This window comes from Sitophilus oryzae, unplaced genomic scaffold, assembly GCF_002938485.1.
Source record: "Sitophilus oryzae breed Bouriz unplaced genomic scaffold, Soryzae_2.0 scaffold_41_pilon_pilon, whole genome shotgun sequence".
In the NCBI taxonomy this organism is placed as follows: Eukaryota; Metazoa; Arthropoda; class Insecta; order Coleoptera; family Curculionidae; genus Sitophilus; species Sitophilus oryzae.
Genome location: NW_022146996.1, coordinates 4939255 through 4954349, shown reverse-complemented (window position 1 = coordinate 4954349; position 15095 = coordinate 4939255). Strand labels below are relative to the sequence as shown.

The window sequence follows — 15095 nt, the reverse complement described above, 5'->3', positions numbered from 1 at the left end:
ATTCCGAGCCGGCCTGATTAACTGGAATTTAAATTTCGCGCTGGAAATTCAGGTGGTAGCTCTGCTGTTAAAAATGTCAAATTGCCGCATTTATTTATTTATTTCCTGACCTTGTCATTCGTTTTAACACTTTAGTTTTGTATTACCAGCTTTTGGTTTAAATAAATAGTGTTGTGTAACTTTAAGCTTAAAAATGTTTACTAGAAGGCCTAACAGTCGAACATTGTTCTTTTTAGAACCTCTTTTAGTGCGAAGTGTACAAGATAGCTTAATAGTAGTAAAAAAACTCATCGCAACTTTATTAGAATATTTTGAAAGGAAAAGTAATAATGACCCTTTATTATGTCCCTTAAGTGCTATTAAGAAGGCGAGTTTTATTGATGTAAATAATAACTGTTTAATATAGTTATAACTAATTTATTTTTGCTTAATAAAATTTTTTGATTAAAAGAAAATATATTAAGTGGGCAACACTGTGCCGGTCAAGCTTAATCATGTGACTAAAAGTTTATTTGGTACACTGAAAAAAAAAGGATCTCTCAGTCGAAATGAATATGACTTTGACCCAAAAGATTGGCGCTTTTCAATAGGGTCAAGAACGACGTTACTTTGCCCAAAGCATTAATTATCTTTTCATAAGCTTTAAAAAATTACTTTACAGAATAGAATAATCTATCTGTCCAAAGCATTTCACTCTTCACCTAAAATGAATATGCAAAGAAGTTCTTGCTACAAGAACAATAGTCTCTTTGATTCATGCAAAAGTTCTTGATTGAAAAGGGACATTTCTTGATTAAAGAGACACTTTTCTTAAACCAATAGCGAATAATATTGACTCAACTAAAATTTATTTTGATCTAAGAGAAGTCTATACATCATATACAATACAGGCATATTATGAGGTATATTATTTTCTGATAAATTTAGGTTGTCCTGGTCTTTACTTACTACAGAGTAGTAAGTAAAGTGATATTAATTTTCTCGATAGTAGTTATTTCTGCTTCTTCACTCCTTGGTATTTTTTGGGGTGGTTCATCACTCTACAAATTAAAAAAAAATGTTATATCACGATTAATCAAAGTATAGCAAATAAATTATTAAAATTATAAACTTTTGTCACATTTTGAATTTTTTAATACGACGACTTGAAATTCTAAAATTTTTGTAATTATTTGCATAAAAAAATCGATCGATATTCTTATTTTCTTATTCTATCTATATCACGCATGCATTATCTGAACAGGTGCATTAGATAAATGTCTCTTACCTTCAAATATAGCAAATAAATGCTCTAATTTCCATTTTTTCAGAAACCTCCTTTAAACCATATATCTAAAATTTGTCCATAAAAATGACAAATGCATGTTAATAACGATCACTAATTTGTTATACGATATGCGTTTAAAAAGCAAATTATGCAAAATTCCAAAAATTCAACAAAACCCGTGCGTACTATGAAATGCGACGTACGACTGATCGGACTGCCATGCCATCGGACGACTGATTGTATATACCGTCCTTCGTCGTCGTCTTTGCATGTCGTTATTATTTTTCATCAAAAGAGTATTTAGCTATTGGAAAAATGGCCATGTTTCTTGAATGAAGTACTTCCTAGCGTATTTTTCTTATTATCTTAAAACAAAGTAACTTGCACTTGGTTGAGTGAAAATAGATTCAAGAGAAATTTTCGAATTTTTCAAGAGAACCAGTTTTCTTGAGTTAAGAGAGCGTTTTCTTCAGGCAAAATATTTTCTTTTACACTAAAATAAATTCTCTTGCTAATAAATTTTTTTCTTCAAGAACGATGTCGACTTTAGTTCAAGTCTATCTTTTTTATCAGTGTATGAACTGTATCTAGGCAACATGTTTAATTTTTATTAATAGTGACATGTATTGATTATTTGCATATGTGCAAAAATTGAGATTTTGGTGCAAAAAATTTCCATTTTTTCCGTCTATTTATATGTCCAATCGGCATATCGTATACTTCAATAAAAATCGGTAATAAAAAATCAATAAAAAACGGAAGTTAAAAGGAAAATATCACATCCAAAAACCTTAAAGCGCTCTGGTGAAAAATATGCATTTTGCAAATATGCCGGTTTGATTTCACCAGCGATCTCGAGAACCATTAGCCGAGGCAATTTTTACAGAAATAAAAATTAAATTTCTAAACCCTGTTTCTCCGAAACGAAGCATTTTAGAACATATTTATAGGAACTTATAACTTATTTTTATCTGCAGAATATGCTGCTGAGGTTTCCCGAATAGAACTCGAACCACCCTGTATAATGTCAGTAATTAAGTAGAGAAGGAACTTTTATCATATAAGTCTTCTAATAATATAATCATCAGTAATATTAATCAGTAAATATATCTCGTAAGTTATAGGATGATATGAACTTGACAGTAAAGTAATGATAGGTTATTGTTTTTTGCAAACTGCACGATGGGCCATCTCTTACAATTGAATTAGTCGACTTGCATTACAGATAGTTAGGTAAGTTTCTAGATATCGCTCCTTATTCACTTAATTTTCTTCCGCACGCCCCTGGCGTGTACGGTGGATTTGAACCTTAGTGAACCAACCAAGATGACCGTAAACATTCGTCACAACACAACTCTTTTATAGGAATCTAATGAAAAATATAACAATTTTCCCATTTTTTCACCGCGTACTCATAGTTACCCGGCCCGCTCGACGCCCGGCGTCGCTGGCCCGGCGCCTGGCCTCGCCCCTCTCACCCCCTACCCCTTACCCCACCCCTCCCTCTGCCGTTCGGGATGGGCGTGGCTACGGCGGCGCGTCCCGAGCCACGAAAAGTGAGGATCAATTCTACTTATTTAATACAGCTTTCGTATTAGGCGCGTGTATATAGTTAGGAATCTACGGTAAACCGATTTGCGCTTAAACTCTCGGTTTTATCTCGCTCTAAGTACCTCGGCTTAACTCGGGTATTGTGCCGTTTGACTAAGTGAACAAATAGATGAGAGAGCAGTGATATATATATTGACTTTGGTTAGTGTATCGTCGACGCCGTTGCAGATTATCTTCTTATATTGTTTATTAGGCGTCGATTTTTTCCACGTTCGAGGACCGGACGTTTTTGGCTGCCGCTGGTTGGTGTGATCGTCCTTTTTCGGCGACAAGGTGAGTTCGTTAGCGGTCGGTGTTTACTACCGCCGCCGCCATCTTTGTTTACGGTTTGGATTTAGCGATACACCGGATGACCCTCGATGCATGCTGGTGAGGATAGCACCAATTAGAAACAGATATTGTGGTATTTCGAGATTTTTAACTTTTTCAGAACATTTTTCCTAATATTGATAAGTATGATACGCATTTATTTCTCAAGCAAATTGCAGAACTGAAAACATTTACTAACTAAAAAAAATTCTTGTTTTTTAACATTACAATTAGGCTTGCTTCAAAAATGAGCAGTTTTCCTAATTATTGATCCTATTCCACCGGACTGCCGTATCAACAACAAGGTTATTATAAGAAAATTGATTGGTGGGCAAATAAAGTTTACATTTTATATCTATAAGTTGCTAATCAGACTTTTATCATACTACAACAAAACTTCTTTTTATCTCTATCAAGACACATTTTATAAAAATCAAATATTTTAATCATTAAAACTAAACGTTATTTATAATTACCTAATCTTTTGGTAGAAACTGCTAACTAACTATAGAGCATGTTAACTATGTTAGCATTATCAAGTTACTAATATGTGGGAAGATAATAAATCAACTGCTATCGTTTCTAATATGGATTGTTCAGAGTTTAAAAAAGTGTTTTGGTGAATTTTAGTAGAAAAGTGCACTTTTAAAAAAGAATATTTGCTTAAAAACTGTCAGCAGGTGATTATTGAACTTTTATCAACTGAATTATCCTTAAAATGCCTTGAAAAATGTTTTTCTCCCTGCCTTAAATATAATACATAGTTCTGCAATGCTGAAATATATTTACTTATTTTATAGGATTAATAGCAGATTATCTCGTATTTGAAAATGTTGTTTACAGTGGCTCTACAAATCTAGTGTTTTAAGATAATATCTATATTATTGTAAAGACCGGGACATTTCCCTGTTTAAATAGGAAACAAAAATTACAATATTTTTTTATGTGCCAATGGATATAGAATCATTCAATCTGTTATAAAACCTCATTGTCTATATCTGATATATTTTCCCGTTGTTAGAAGCAACAAATAATTATGTTCTTCTTATATTTTCAAAGTTCGCGCACTCTACCACCATAATGAGGTTTATATCAAACTTTGTCAAATTTTTCATAAGTAGATTTAAACCTATTTTTAGTATTACGAATATCTACTAAATTGCTACAAAATCACACAATATATTTGTGACTTTGATTGTGTGAGAAATTTAGTTTTTCAGATGGCTACTTGCCAAAACTTAAAAGGAAAATTACCAAAGCCTTTCTTTAGAAGTAGATTCCGTTGAAATCATCTTTTACAGGGCTGCATAAACTGCACTTTTGTAAGTTATGTTTCTTTTTTGCATCAGTTTTTGATTTAGAAACAATTTGAGTTTATTACTACCTGGTATTCACCGAACGAAGCCATCTTTGTTTACTTTTCGGACTTGAATATCCTGGATGACCATCAAGGTCCTATTTTTAGGTGCATGCTGATTAGATAGGTATTCAAATTTATAAGGATTTAAGTTGCTTCTAAAAGGGTAGTCGGATTAGTGAAGGACAAATCAGATAACATCAATAGTTACAACTATTTTTTTAATAATGCTGTAGCTATATACGTATGTAGCTCGGAAGGTCGAAAAAACGGCGTCCAGTTGGCTTGGAAACGACTGATAGATCTATTCCTAGTAAAATTTTACTTTACATAGAAAATGAAGGCAATCTCCTTTACAAGCCATCTTTAATGCCATTTTTTCGGCCGTATCGTATGGTAGTTCTCTATGAGGAAACATAGTATCTATTCAAATAATAATGTGTTGAAATGTACGGTGGTCGTTGATACCCCTTACAAGTAGACAGATAACTTTTAACATATTTATTAAATTTGCAACTTCTTGACAGTCTGCAGTAGTAATTGCACTATAAAGATAATGTAATTTGTCAAATTTCTCACTTACTTCATATATGTTAATTTTCTACAATAAAAAGCTAAAAAAACTAAATTTAATACTTCATTTTGGGACCAGAATACAAAAAAAGTTTCAAAGTATAGAGTACGATAAGTAACAAGAAATAGAAAATACCATAACTAAAATAAATTAGACAAACAATAACTAAAAGTTTCTTTGTATTACCCCTAGCAATACTTTTTATGAGTATAATAGAGAAAATAAATAGGGGAATATAAAAATAAGCTTAGGCCATACCTATATATAATTTTGGTCGGAGGGAGTGTTTATATCAATTGGCCCTCCTAAAAATATAGCACTACAAACTGTAGGCCATTTTGTTAGCATCAAACAACAATGCAACATATAATTTATTGATTTCAGGATTTTATTTAATTTTAATTATTATAGGTGGTTAAATTATAACCAAATACTTATTTTTCAAAGCTTACATATCTTTTAGAAACTCTTGTAATCAATCACATATACTAGTTTTCAAAAACAGTGAATATGGGAACCTATAATGCAATACTTTTGGTGGTCCATCGTTAGTTTTTAAGTTAGTCCTTATTCCTTCTAGGTGACCGTACCATTATCATCTGAAATATTTTATTCTGTAGATCCCGTCTTTTACCATAGTCTTTTATCTTCCCTTTTCTAGCCCTCCTTTGTTATTCTTTATATTATCTTTGTTCTTTGCGTTACCTGGAGTTTTTTCATGTATTATTGTTCCAATGTCCAGCTTTTAAAATCTTATACAAAAATTATAGATAGACAAACCTTACTGTTATAGAACAAAGGCATTTAAGATATACAAACCGGATGTAAACAGAAAATTCTAGGTTGTCGTCAGTGGCGCAACTAGATATAGACTTTTAGGGGGGTCCAAGTCTTTTTGCGGGGGGGCGCTCAGGTCACATTAACTAAGCCCCCTAACCACTCCCCTAGTTGCGCCCCTGGTTGCTGTATTTATTTATTAAAAATATAGTATTAATGAAGATCGTTATGTGGTTATTATACATTTTTGATTATAATATTTCATTAAATCATAAATATTTTTGCCGCATCCGGTCAAGCCGAATCCTACTAAATCTTGTGATCCCCACTAAATCCCCGTGAGGGTTAGGTTAGGTTTGGTTGTAATTTTTATTCGGGACAAAAATAGTGTAAAAATGTGTAAAAATCGGTTTAATTTTTATTGAAACATTTTTAGAATAAAATATGTCGAAATCTGGCATAATTCTTCTGCAGATATACTAAATTCCATATACAGGGTGTCCCAATATTCCGTGGACATAGAACTCCTACGATTTTTGGAATCAAAATAGGTTCATTGGACACAATTTACCTCCATACAAAAGTGCTTCGTTTGTCCGCTAGAGGGCATCAAACTTTAAAAAAATAAACACAATATTTTAGATATTTTAAAAACCGTTATTCCGATTTGAATGAGATTTTGGGTCACTATGTTTTACGTAAGTGCTTTTACATTTTATTTTCACAGAAATCAAGAAAAAGTCCAACTCATAAGTCAAACTCCACCGATGAGAGATTTTCTCTGAGAATGGTCCCTCTAGTATTTACTACATTTTTTGTCTCTTGTAAAAAAACGCCACATAGCATAATCTTTGAGAGAAACACTTCTGGAGAATTAATTTTTCCAACGCAGACCTACCGAATATACAGGGAGTTCCAATATTCCGTGGACATAGAAGAACTACGTATTTTTTGGATCAAAATAAGTTAATTGCACAGAATTTGCCTTTATACAAAAGTGCTTCGTTTGTCCATTAGAGGGCATCAATAAAACATAAACCCGAACGTTAATTAATTTAAATTTTATTATTTTTTTAAGCTTTTTATGGAGCTTATTGTCAAATATAATTTCTGATACTAACATAAAATTCCATATTTTTGCCAACTAGATTATTAGAGCATAATAGATTTTATGCGCCTCCATAGCATGATGTGAAAAAAAACATTTTTTAGAAATCATCTTCGGAAAAAAAATTTCTCAAAAAGTATGCACGGTGGGTTTTTTTGACAAGAGATAAAAAATTTAATAAATACTAAAAGGATCGTTTTACGAAAAATAAATCTGCCGTCGCGTCGATTGAGTTGGAAAATATTTATACTAAAATTTTTGTAGGGGTGAGGTAGTTTTCACCCTTCCCGTACCTTTTCTTGATTTTTGTGAAAATCAAATGCTAAAGCACTCAGCGAAACATGGACTCCCAAAATTTCAGTCAAATCGGATTAACGGTTCTTAAAATATCTGAAAAATGTGTTTATTTCTTTAAAGTTTCATGCCCTCTAATGGACAAACGAGGCACTTTTGTATGAGGTAAATTGGGTCCAATAAACTTATTTTGTAACGTAGTATGATACGAGTAGTTCAATATTCACGAAATATTGGGATACCGTATATAGATTTAAAGTAATTTAGTATATTGAATATATCGAAAAGGTGGTTTTAGATAAATTGTTTATTTATTGGAATAAAATTATGGCCCTCAGTTTAAACTTCATAAGAGGAGCTACTAAACTTATGTGCGCAAGTGACACCGGTTGAGAGTGGCTAAATTAGAACAAAGGTGAAGAGGCAGATGGTTTTACTAAAAATCACATGGATTTGATAGTAGGTACCAACAGCCAGTCTTGGATGCACAGTGCACTAGTCTCATATACTAAATTAGAATGAATGTTCCCAATTAATTTTGGTAGTTCCAATTTAAATATTATTTAATGTTATCACTGTGATTTTCGATTACTGTCTAAACAATCTCAGATAGTAGTCTTTACTAGTCTTAATAAAAATAACAAAGGAAATTGTTTTTAAATGAATCCAAAGCATTTATACTCAAAATACAAAATTTGAAAGATCTCACGTGAGACTAGGTATAAGAAAAAGGGGCGAGACAAATCAGATATCTTGCTAGTGAGGGAGGGGGCTACTCTAATTTATTAGGAAACAAATAAATCAGAATAAAAATTAATATCTATCCAAACATATATAAATATTAAATAAATTATCCTTGATCTTATAAAATCAATTACCAAATACAATAAAACCTTTACAAAAACAAATTTTTATTTATTACCCTTACGAATTATTATTTAAAATCAACAACAAATAATCGGCACATTTAACAACGCATATCAAATATTAAAACGAAAAGGGCATTAAACACAATCGCTCGATAAAAGATAATTCTTTTATAAATATTATTTTATTTGAAATAAAACCGAGCCAACTAAAAAATTATTATTGGTTTAAAATTTTCTCAATTATTTATGAAACAATACTATATATAAAGGTTTATGTCAGTTCGATAGCCGCTGCTGTTTATTTTGTATTTTATATAAATTTCCATAATCCCCAATAACAATAATAGTAAATATAACGCTTACCGTTTTTAAATTTGTTTAAATTGTCCATTTAATTATTATTGAATATTTTATAAAATATATTTCTGCAGCGAACCGTTTTATTTGTATGTTTTTTATATGAAATTAATTAAAGGTCTGTTATTTCTAATTAAAATATTTAATTAATGTTTTAAGGATATTGATTTATGTTGGGTGGAACTGTAATATTTAAAATAGGAGATATAAATTGACAGCGGAAAGCGGAAAGTTATGTTTGAAATAAAATAATCTAAAATTAAACTTTATTATTCAATTGTGGTTAGTTTTTCTAATACTCTAGAAAATTAATATAAATTACATTTGATTTTGATACATCGATCCGTTAAATACTTTTAGTTCTAACACAAAAATATGTAATTATTATAAAAACGATTAATAACTAAACAAAATAAATGGATCGCGATACCTATAGGAGAAAATATTTTAAAATAATCCAAGTACTACATTCAAAAGCTTGTAACAGACGCCACAACAACCCTGAGGAAATATAAGTGGAAGTAAATGAGCTTAATATAGACAGCAATGAAATAACCAACCAAGTCAACCCAAAATAATTCCAAACTTTTGATATAGCTTATGCTCTATTGGGGCTATCATTTTTTACTCCAACTGGGGTTAAACTTAACCTTGCAAAGTGGTGAGTTCTGCTCTTGTAGAATTGTGAAGCATAATTGTACGAATTCAAATATTTCAGCTACAATTTTTTCAATAATCCTACATCTGCCTTGTCCATATAAGCTATTATTTTCTGATAAGCGTTTCAGATAATATCCAAGTAAAGAATAGTATAAAAAATAAAAAAATAAAGAAAATACTTGGGCACTGTTACGGGAGGCCTATGTTCAGCTGTTAACAAGATAAAAGGCTGGGTGATGATGATGATGAAAGAATAGTATCAAGTAAGAAAGGGTCATAACATTGTTTAATTCTATCTATCTACAAGGTGGAACTTCCTACTTTTTGGTAGGAAGGTTCTTACAGAAGGCCTTATCGCCTTATTGACTTTATTTAGCTTGTTTTCATTTCGAGACTTTATTTTCTCCTTCTGCAAATAAAACATTAGGGAAGATGTGTGAATCAAATCACTTGAAAGACGACTGTTGTTTTGGTTGTGATATATATAATAAATATTTTTTTAGTTAAAATACAACGTACACTGACAAAGACAAATACGAATACGAATAATTTACGAGACCTTATACAATTTTATATGATTGAAAGCGTTATTAAACGTGCGTTCTTAGTATTTCTAGACATAGACAGCTATATTCAACTTGTGTTACAAAACTTGTCTCTTTTGTTTCTGACGATTAGATTTAAGGTGAACGCGCACTGAATAGGTACCGGCCGGTCGACTTAACCAAGGGTTATCAACGATTTTCACTTTACATAGAAACAAATGTAACCCCGCGCACTGGACCAGGCCGGTAAAGGTTCACTGCGACCATCGTAGATATAGAAGGAGATCACTAAAAAAAATTCGGTCTGTAGAAGCCAGATTCCTACTTCTATATATTTATCTACAATAGTCGCTGCTAAAACCGTCGCGTCGGTAGCTTTTTCTTAGTCCACCGGCCGGTCCCAATTCAGTGTGCGTTGAACTTTAATCGGAAGTACGATTAGAAAGACGGAAAAAAGGTAGAGAAGCAGCAAAAGCTCTATATGCTTACTAAAACATTTTCTTTAAGAAGGAAGAACTGATGAGTGCTTGTACAGCCTGTAATAATTTTATTATCACTAGAAGTCATATTTTATTGTACAGATATTTCCGTATATACTTATCATAACGTGAAGAAATGGCTAACTGATAAATTCATTGGCAATTTGTCTGGTTAATCAATATTACAATCTACTCAGTAGCAGTTATCCAAATTATAGCCATATTAAAGACAGCTACTCGCTACAGCGGAGTACTAAGTACAGCTAAGACAGCTACTTGTATTTTAATCTGAAGTGTACTTGAACCTGAAGTGTACTTGAACCAAGTGTACTTGGTTCAAGTACAATTGGACCGTGTCAACCCGCGTTTAAGTCTAGTTGACACGGTCAAAGTATACTTGGGTCAAATACACTTGGACGCTGCACGTGTCTCACTTGGACGAAACTTGGATTGTATCAACCGATTTTAAATTAGTTGGTACGATCCAAAAGCGTTAAATTGAGCCGCGCGCAGCATAATTATAAGTACAGAGTTATATGCCAGATGCCAGCATCCAAATGGATTTGATCCAAGTACACTTTGACTGTGTTATCCAGGCCGTAGGTGGTCGCCTAAAAAGTTGGTTCAATTAAATTAAGTACGTGGCAATCTACAGGAACTACTGTAGATTGGCTTCTGTAGTTTGCCATGTCCATAGCCGGCTTCATACAAAATGTAGTACTTTTTCAAAAATATTTTCAAAATATATAAATTATTGAATAAAAAATATAAAACTTTGTATTATGATTTATTTTTATTTATTTTTATCTTTGTATTGATGAATATTGTAAATTGGTTTGATAGAGTTATTAAATTCATCTGGCTATAAAAGACAGACATTTAAATCACTCAATTGGCGCATCGTAATCGCGACTTTAGCAAATTTACGCTATTCCTCGGCGCGCAGTCTAAAAACCGTTCAATTTTGATCGGAAATCCGATTAGAAAAACGGAGAATGGCATAGAGAAAGAGTGAGAGTGAGAGAGCGAAAGCGAGAGCTATAGAGAGAATTCACACGTTAAGAAGATTAGTCGGAATGCTACTACTAAATCCCGGGTTTCTCGCAAAGACTATTATCATTATATTATGATTATATTGGATTTACTAGTGCCGTTTTGGTCTCGTAATTCAGTTGGCGTCGGTCTCGAAAACGAAACGGTCGTGTATTTGTGGATGAGTTTGACGTTTGACAGTCTCTATGTGCTTTAATTGAAAGACAAAAAATATTTTTTTTTGCAAGTAGAGCAATACGCAATAATTGTGTTATTAAATCAAATATGATCGGGCTTATGTGGTTTATAGACTTGTAAGTTACAGTGTCGACTTTAAAAGAGGTTTATGATAAATTATGGAACTATTAAGTGTCGGTATGTTGCCATTGATCTACACTCAACATTTACTATATTTCATAATGAAAGTTATTTGATTTTTTTTCTTATTGAACTTTTCAAACCTTATGATAGAAAAATACATAATAATAGTTAAGTTAAAACCTTTTGCTTAGCTAGTTTATGGACTAGTTGGAGAACATACAAACCTCTGTTTTTTTTTCGATGAAATATCATATTCCTTCTTAAATAGCTACGAATATTTGTTATTATGCAAATTATACAAGATATGTGGCTGAAGTGCAAACCACAAATTAATCGGTATTTTTGGTTTGGTTTGGTTCTAATTTCTAAAATACTTAAGTAAGTATCGGTACTATGTTATCTTTATTTTTGTAATAATTATAATGACTTGGCAATTGCACGATGATATTCTATTCTAATTAAAAAAAAACTTTATTTTTAAGGGCACTGTTTAGAATTTTTAAAATTACATATAGAATTTTTAAAACAAACACACACTTAGTAATCGAAATGATAGAGTATTATTAGTCAGTTGTATTATGTCTTTATGTGCAGTGAAAATTAATATTCTTGGTTTTTCCACAACGAAATTACAGGGTGGTCAAAAGTGACGAGAATATACCTTCGAGCGAGAAAAGGATGGTACGGCTGAGCTCGACTTGGCGGCGGCACTACCGTGCCCCCAAAACCAAAAAGCTACAAGCTCTTTGCTTCGACTGTTTAAATGCGTCGGCATAGTTTCAACACACAATTTCAAGAAATGCAATACAAAACCTCGAAAATTTAGTTCTTAAAAGAACTGTTTGTGCTTAAAGGTGCGATTTTTAAAAAAGACTATGAAAATAGGCAAAAAACGAGAATTACTCACAAATATTCAACAACAACACGAAATTATACAAAATAATGACTGACACTAGGATAATTGTCAAATAATAAAAGACAACATTGCTACACGGCGCAATGTAACCAACATAACGATAATTAAATTCGGTGTAAACTAATGTTTGCAGCTCTAATCTAAATAAAATATCTGTTACAATAATTTGCTCTATAAAGTAAAATGAAGAGCTGCTCGTATCTTAAATTATACAACAAATTTAAACATTTTTGCCAAAATTTAATTCAGTCGGGTTTATAGACTTTAGTGTTAATGTCGATATGATTGATGACGTGCATCGGAAAATGTTTTGCGATCACAATACATATACAGGGTGGTCCGAATTGTATTCTGGAAACTTCAGCAGCATATTCTGCAGATAAAAATCAGTAAAAAAGTTCGTATAAATGTATGTTCAAAACTGCTTAGTTTCGGAGGTACAGGGTGTAGAAGTTTCATTTTTATTTCGTTTTTTTCAAATAATTTATGAATTAACCTCAATATTTGGATGAAAATTGGTGTCTGGGAGTTTTTGACATGAAAAATTTGATTTTGATGTCAATATGACTCCTACTAGTAGAGGGCGCCACCTACATAATTTTTAACTGGTTTGAAGAGTAATAACTTTTCGTCCGTACCTGCATAAAACTTCTGAGTAGAAAAATATACATTTGCGATATTTTTTATGTAAAAAATGTCTCTTGATAAAAATCGCTACGAGTATTAGTTTTAGAGATATTTAGAATCGAAATTATCAATACCTGTCATCATTGACATAATATACAATAACATGTTGACTAAATAGTTATTAAACTGAGATCATAAATTTGAAAGTTTTTTTCCAGAAAAATATATGATTAATTTAAAAAAAATAAAAATTTCCCAAATTTATTATTTCAGTGAAATTACTATCTACTCAACGTGTTTATTTTTCGTCAATAATGACATGTATTGACTATTTCCATTCTAAATATCTTGAGAACGGTTACTCGTAGCGATTTTTACAAAGAGATATTTTTTACGTAAAAAGTCACAGAGATGTATATTTTTTCCCTCGGTAGTTTTATAGAGGTGCGGACAAAAAGTTATTACGCTTCAAAACAGTTAAGGCACATGTAGGTGGCGCCCTCTATCAGTAGGAGTCATATTGACATCAAAATCAAATTTCTCATATCCAAAAACTCCTAGACAGCAATTCTCATCCAAATATTGACGTAACTTCAGAAATTATTTGAAAAAAATCGAAATAAAAATGAAACTTCTACACCCTGTATCTCTGAAACTAAGCATTTTAGGACATACATTTATATGAACTTTTTTGCTTGCCGAAGTTTCCGGAATATAGTTCGGACCACCCTGTATATTACAGGCACTCGGGAAAGTACTTGCTCTTCTTTATTCAGAACATCTTATTGTTCTGAACGAATTTATCGCACTCTTCATACACTGTTCACACGACAATCGGCACACAAAACCAGAAAAGCCACCGCTGTATAGGAAGGAACGTAGTATGTACCGTGTAGTAAACCAGTCAATTATGAGATTCATATTGGATTTCAATACAGTAATATCTTTTTATTTATATCGATATACCTAAGTATTATATCGCATTTATTGTTATTTCTACCCTGTTCTTTCGGCCCTTGCCTAATAGCTATCAGGGTCAAAATGATATAATAATAATTAAATATAAATTATAAAAAGGGCCAGAATAATATATTAAATATATACATGTTATGAAAAATAATTTACGCCCTTTTGAATCTATGAGGATAAAGACGACACTTAGCTAAGTATCCTCTTTATAGATTCAATCTTCTTTATAGATGTAAATGAATTTTACCTGTATTCTCTTTATATAAATTTATAAGGGAAACAGAAATTTTAGCCCAGGTCACTCTATAAATGGGAGAAGAACAATAGTGCCATAAAATGCAAATAAAGAATAAGCCGGCGAAAAGGGCGCCATTGGCGGAGAGTTGGGCCTCCTGGGTTTTTATTTCACTTGATTTGAATTCTTTGGTTCTTCTTATTATAAAAATGGATTAATGGAAAATGGACTTATTCTATTTTCAGTCTATTTTAACAGAGGTATAATATTATACTAGTTGTTTCTTAAATAAATGCATACATTTTCAGGGGTAGTAAATCTCGATAAAAGAAATATATTTTTATTTTCCATTGTATAATCATGGCCGTTTTACGACCTAGTTTACTGTTATCAGAGCCAAGAAAATAGACAAAGTTGTTTTGTCTAAATAATACCATTTTTAACCCAAAAGCCTAATAATTAACCCAATTTATAGATTTTAAGGGGGCCTTGGCCCCATGGGCCCCCCCTTTGTATCCGCCACTGGGTACATACAAGCGGCAGAGTGTCCACGTGGACTAGACGAGTATGACACTGCAAAACACACTCATTAGATTGGCTAATTGCGAATTTGTCGAATTTTTATTGACAGGACGCGTCGTCTATTTTTTACGAGAAACATTGATTAAAATGGTAGTATACCGAGCTTGGAGAACAGTACAGTCGTTATCGGTAAAATAATTACGTGATTTTATTAATTTTTTATTGTTTTTCTTATTAATAAATTCTTATAAAGTAATTTTTTAATT

General features: G+C 31.9%; 1 protein-coding gene across 1 annotated transcript in view; it reads left to right on the top strand.

Moving 5' to 3' along the window:
• Nucleotides 1-2875: 2875 nt before the first annotated feature.
• LOC115885763 (homeobox protein OTX1-like) overlaps nt 2876-15095 on the top strand; it is a 66136-nt gene continuing 53916 nt past the window's right edge. The window contains exon 1 of the mRNA XM_030904773.1: nt 2876-3151. The gene's annotated coding sequence lies outside the window, so the exon portion shown is untranslated. The remainder of the gene's footprint in view (nt 3152-15095) is intronic.